Source organism: Symphalangus syndactylus, chromosome 1 (assembly GCF_028878055.3).
Source record: "Symphalangus syndactylus isolate Jambi chromosome 1, NHGRI_mSymSyn1-v2.1_pri, whole genome shotgun sequence".
NCBI lineage: Eukaryota > Metazoa > Chordata > Mammalia > Primates > Hylobatidae > Symphalangus > Symphalangus syndactylus.
In genome coordinates this window covers 28,122,166-28,128,578 of record NC_072423.2, presented here as the reverse complement: position 1 = coordinate 28,128,578, position 6,413 = coordinate 28,122,166, and the positions used below count along the sequence as shown (strand labels likewise).

The window sequence follows — 6,413 nt, the reverse complement described above, 5'->3', positions numbered from 1 at the left end:
CATACATAATTATTGGCGTGAACAAAGGAATGCATGGTAACTACGTCAGAAATGACCAGTTCAAGAGGAGAATGAGATTGGCTTCCAAATACTGGTCAAGAGCTCTACGTAGCATGAGCCAAGGATCTATCGAACTTAGTAGGCTCCTGTGACCGATAACTCTTCTGTCTCTAGAAATCTGGGGAGGTGACCAGGTCATACATGGCAGTCTTCCTGTGAGGAACATTATACTGGTTGGAGCTTGGGGTTCTGAGGGGAAGATGTATTCACCAGGTGACCTGCCTTCTCTGCGTCGGTGGCCTCCATGGCTGCCTGCTGGCCGCACAACCCCGCTCCGCAGAGGAATGGACCTTCCAATCTTGCTGAGTGTGTTTGACCAAAGGTGGTGCTGACTTAGTGGCCTAAGGTCGTGCCCTCCCTCCCCCACTGAATCGATAAATAATGCGACTTATCACAAAGAGAAAGAATTGTTTACTTTTAAACCCTGGATCCCATAAAGGGAGAGGGGAGAGGCCTAAAGCCACAGAAGCTGTGGAAGGCGCCATCCTGCCTGCCACAGGAAGGGCCCTGGACTGAGAGGACCGGAGCTGACTGGGGGTAAGTGCGGCTCTCCCCGGGCGCCTGCCGACCTCCCTGAGTGATCAGGCTGTTCTTTGGGGTGGCCGCTGACTGAGAAATGACGGGAGGCTGCTGACTCCGGTGTTGAAAAAGATGCCGCCCAGCGCCTGAGCAACAGGAGGTGTTGAACACGCCGTAACTTTGTCTTCCATGATTATTCTGTTTCTTCAGAAAGCTTGAGGAAAACTGGAGACTTTCTTTAGACAGAGTAACAGATGGTTTCCGTTTAAAGAAAAATAACAAAATGGCTTAAGGAGGAAAAGAAATGATTACCTTGCAGAGGGAGAGAGGATGAGGCTGGGGAGGAGCTAAGGGCTCAGGGACGGTGTGGGGTTTTATTTCTGCCCTTGGAGTGGCTGGACATTAAGCCAGTTCTTGTTTTTACGATGGCCTGATTGAGCAATAACACCAAACCTTCAAACAAAATGCCGGCATTAGAGTCGTTCCTTTGGCATGCCTCTGTCCAAGTCATATTGTTCCCTCGACAGCACTAAAAATAGCTGGACACCTGCGCAGAAATGAGACGGTTCCTTAGGAATCCCCAAGCCTCAGCAATTCTCTTTAAAAAGAGTCCATGGAGGCCCCAACTTGGCTAAAAATGTACCCAGTGATTCCTTCTTCACCACTGGTTGGTGAGAAACACAGGTGATTATAGGTGCATGAATAGGGAACTTTCCAGATTTCCCTTCTAGATGGATTTCAATGAGGAAAGAAATGCTGCTTTGCTCCCTGTTGACAAGAACATTCTATTTTAACATTTCCATGCACTTTCAAAATGACAAGACTCAGAAGTATAATACTGATTCCTTTGTCATGTAGACTAACAGCCTAAAAGAATCAAATGGATGCATTTAACACGTCTATTTTAAATGGCAGTAAATGTGGATTCAGAGTAAAAAGCATCTCCATTTATCTTTCACTTTTTAAGAAATTTTTTTTTTTGGTACTGATGGGTTAGGTTTGCAGCAAGGTGACACTTCACAGTCCCCAAAGCACCCAAACTCCTATAGGGTTGGCCCTAGAACGCTCTTAGCCCCTGGGAACAACATATTAAAGCAAAGACAAGCTGCTCGTGCCCAGATCTGACCTGAGAAAGGGAGTGTTGTGATATTCCTGGTACTTGTGAATCTAAGACGTCATGCTGGGAGCTGTGGTGCATACAGAATGCATACAGAGTGGTGAATTTGCTGGAGGGTCTGGCTTTGTAAAGGCTTCCTCCTTAATGAGCTTTTCTTCTCACTTATGAAAAGAAATGCAGGGCATTAAAAGAGGACCAAACCAAATCTAGCCTGTTTTTCATACTCACGGATCCAATGGGAAAGCTGCATTCTGAATTGGCCACAGCAGCTAGAGATGCCTAGAGATTTCATCACCGTTGGGAAGACGAGGGCAGGAAGATAACAGCGCACAGAAATTTCGTGTGTGTGTTTTCTTTAGAAATGGGATCTCAAACAACTGGGCTCAAGGGATCCTCCTGTCTAAGACTCCTGAGTACCTGAGACTCCAGGAGAAATTTAGTATTAATAGACAGCCATTCAGGAATAGCTAGCACTCAACCTTTCTCTGGGAGATCTCAGGAAGTAAGGCATAAAGAGAGATGGTGGGAGATTTATGTGGATGGGATCGGGGCCCAGGGAAGCTAAACAGAATCCCTCAAGGCCTTTTCTACACTGTAGAAAATTGTGCTGGCATTTGGACAAGTCACCCTGATTAATATCCAACATCTTTGCCTTAAGCATTATTTTTTCAAAGGAAATAATGTGTTAATACTTCCCAACCAGTGTATAATGTTTCTATTTGTTATTAGCTCGTACTATTTAAGTTCAGTTGTTAAATTTGAAAATATAGAACATTAAAAATCTGCAGAATGAGAAATGATTATGTGAATGTTTAAAATATTCAAAAGTAGATCCTGGCATTAACAACTTTTAATTTATTTTACTAGCGATATATTATTGGATGACTTTAAAAAAAAAAAAAAGAAAACCTGCTTGCTTGTTTAAACTGCTTTGTAAATTGACAGTTTAACCACGTCTGCAGAAACAAAGTAGTAATAAAAGATGATGGCCATTTTAGCAATGTTTAAAAATTGCTCACAAGACAGAAAATGATTGGCACTAATATGTGTTTAGTGATTGATGCAACAATACCGTAAAATTATTGTACTGCATAATAAAGTATTTCACTAACAATTTGCTAAAAAATTAGCCTGAGGCCTGCCACTCAGCACAGCACTAACTTTTAATGCTTGTTACAAGTTGTATATGAGCAGGGTGGGTTCCAACCTTCTCAATTTCAGGAGAGTATTTTGCAAGAAGGAATTTGTATTGAGAGTCCAGAAAGAATGTTGCTTAAAAATTTTTAAATCCTCATTTTTCTCATTAAAAAAGTGCCACATGAATCATAAATTAACAAATGCACACAAAAGGAGAAAATGAAAAGAAACCATAATTTCTCTACTGAAAGATAACCATGGTTAACATTTCATGTTTTGGCCTCAGGCATGTATGCATTTTTTCACAGAAAGGGACTCATACTGTGTATATTGTTTTATAAACTGTTTTTTAATTCAATAACATATCTTGAATTTCCAAGTCTACCAGACTTTTCTACAGAACCAATTTAAATAATTATGGTCTATCATAAATATATTACTCTTCTCCTATAGCTGGACATTTAGGTTGTTTCCAATGTTTACCCTTATAAACAATGCCACTGTGAGCAACCTTATAGGTAAATCTTTCTACAAATTTTTGACATTTTCCTGGAGATAGATTTCTGGGCCATAGAAATCGACGTTGATTTGGGGTGGGGGGAGTTGGTAAGATTTACGTGTCAAGGTTGATTTTGGGGGTGGGAGTTGGTAAGATTTACCTGTAATGCATTAACTTCCTCATCTCTTTTCATCTTCCATCTGTTCCTTCCCTTTTCTGTCTTTTGCAGATTATTCAAAGCCAAAAGCCAACAGAGCCCCCATGGAGAAGTGGAGGATGCTCAGATGCTACTATGGAGCCCTGAGAAGTGAAATGGGCCCAAGCCCTTGCCCAGGATAGAGCACTCCAAGCATGTCCTCCGGGGACCCTTTTAACCAGTGAATTGTTCACCTCTCACTGTTTCTTCCCAACGGAGCTAAGAGACTTCTAGAGCCTCTTGTGATGGTCAGCGATAGCCCTGGTGTGACCGGGAGGTGGGGATTTCTGTTCTAGGTCCCTCAGCAAAGACTAAGCAGGACAAGCCTGGCTACTGTGTTAGGAGGAGCTGTAGGGAAAGGGAAGGACAAGATGGGCCACCACATGCCTGTGTCCACTGCTGGGCCACACCCAGAGTGCTGGGGGTTTGTGGCAGCGACTGGGGCCACCTAAAACAGTTCTAGAGTTCGTAGTCATTCTCTCTGAGTCATGGAAAACTGCCCAGGAGGCAAGTCCCACCTAAGAGAGTATGTCTACCCACTGGCACGGCCTGCTGCCTTGCAAATGACCACATTTCATGAAAGAAAGCCAGGGCCACAGACAGGAACCAACGGAAATCAGTCACTTAGGGGAAGATAACGAATCCACAAAGTGAACAAGGGAAAGACAAAAATGAGGCAACTTCAATGCTCCAACCTCATGGGAGCAGAAGGACTTTCAGTTTTCGCAGGGGGATAATCACTGCAAGTCTAGCTTGAAGAGGGTGATTTCATGATCTACGTGAGAATAAGGCGCACTTTTTTTCTGAAAAATACAGAAGGGTTCATTTTCAGCTGTTAAAGATGGGCCGGTTTTAGGGCTAAAGCAAGACTCTGGTCGGATGTTAACAACTCAGTTATCCTGGGGAAAAAATAACTGGCTCCCAACCCTTTCCCTTTGCAGCATTTGCAGGAAAAGAAGGAGTAGGTAAAATGCTTTATTTCCTCTCATGCTCTATTGTGGGGAGGAGTTCGCATAACAATGATAAACCATCTTTAACAGGAAAGCCAAGTAAATCCTGTAGGGATTTATTCGGAGCTCCCTTTCTGCTGGAAAATTAGTATCATGAACTAAAAATGGACTCGTTTCCTCTCTCTCCATCTTCCTCCCTTTCTTCTCTCCCCTCATCTCCCACCCACCGCTATGGTGGAAAATGACTGTGGTCAAGAAGATTGAACATTCGAGAAAGACCGGATGCCTTTATATCCCATAGATGCCACGGAAAGTAGATCACAACACATCTAACTGCTGTATCCCCATATAAAATAATTTTAATTTTCCTAGACTGCAGAATTGATCACATTTACTGATGATGGATTGGGAAGCAGGTGAGGAGGTGAGAGTTGGACAGTATCCATTCATTTGGCCAGATTATTCTCATTTATAATGTGGTCTTCCAATAAGTATTTATTTCCGGAAATCTATTCCCTCTAGAGATTCCTTCTCTCTCAGCCATTTTAGAAAATTGTTGCAAACAGAGTTCCTGTCCGTTTTCACAGGAAGTTTTTGCAGAAGGGGTTTGTTGGGTGGCAGTGGAACACAGGCCGTGGACCCCTTTACTACTCTACTCTTCCAGAACACAGAAGCCTTTCATCTGTGAGTCTTCAGCTCTTCTCATTGCTCAAGATGCTTGCACCCATGATGCTTCTTTTCTCTGGTCAGGTCACAATATGTGGAGCTGACAAGGTTCCCCTATTATCAGTGACAATGGTGGAATGTGGAGGTGAAGTTAACACCTTCGTGGCTACAGATTTTCCTTAGCAGAGCTGTGGAGTGTGACAATGGTGTTTGTGTCTAAACTATCAAACGCCATTATCACACTAAATAGCTACTGCTAGGCAATCCTTCCCTCGATAAATGTCTTGGCATCGTTTGCTTTGAGCAAGAAGGTTCATCTGATATCAGTGTTCCCAATCTTGTGTACTTACTAAATAAAGTCTGGTTCTCTTGCACTCATAACCAATATGATTAGCTGAACCCTGCCTCTCACATGCTGTTGTTACATACCTTAGCTGGTGATTAATTTTCTTGTTTTCCCAAGTTAATAAAAAGATTGCAGACCAGGCACGGTGGCTCACGCCTGAAATCCCAGCACTTTGGGAGGCCAAGGCAGGCAGATCACTTGAGCTCAGGAGTTCAAGTCCAGCCTGGGCAGCATGGTGAAACCGTGTCTCTACAAAAACTACAAAAATTAGCCAGGCATGGTGGCATGTGCCTGTAATCCCAGCTACTTGAGAGGCTGAGGTGGGAGGATCAATTGAGCCCATGAGGTTGAGGCTGTAGTGAGCTGTGATGGCACCACTGCACTCCAGCCTGTGAGACAGAGCAAGATCCTGTCTCAAAAAATGAAAATAAAAAAATTGCAGAGTCCCTCAGAGCCCCCAACACAAGGCCAGGCACCAGGTAATCATTCAACCCATGCTTATAGAGTGAAAATGAATAGTTAGGAAAGTGTTAGACGCAGAAGGCTAAGACTGGGCTAAATCTATGTTATGCAGACTGCAAGCTTATAGGTACAAAATTACAGTGTGTGGGTCCTTCTCTTTTCGTCATTAAAAAATCCAACTTTCTAATAAACTTACACATGGCTTCACTGACCTTTCAGAAATTCTGGAACATGTTTGATTTCTACTGATTTCAATCAATTACTAGGCTGATTAATGAATTCATACACTAGGTCTTTCTTCCTCTTGCATTAGAGAATTACCATCAGAAAATTGTTTATGAAGCATGTGTGAGCTGCCATGGCAAATCTGGGACCCATGCAGTTTCTGGGACAGTTGGCCCAGCCAGGTGCTCTGGTTTGGAACCCATTCTGTCTCTGAGAGGTGTCTCAAGTCAGGAGTA

At 43.1% G+C, this 6,413-nt stretch overlaps 1 long non-coding RNA gene across 1 annotated transcript; it reads left to right on the top strand.

Annotated features, from left to right (window-relative positions):
* The first annotated feature begins 309 nt into the window (after positions 1–309).
* Positions 310–5,529, top strand: LOC129489538 (uncharacterized). The gene is made up of 3 exons (XR_008660030.2): positions 310–597; positions 3,562–3,792; positions 5,066–5,529. It is a non-coding gene; the product is annotated as an uncharacterized lncRNA (long non-coding RNA).
* The last annotated feature ends 884 nt before the right edge of the window (positions 5,530–6,413 follow it).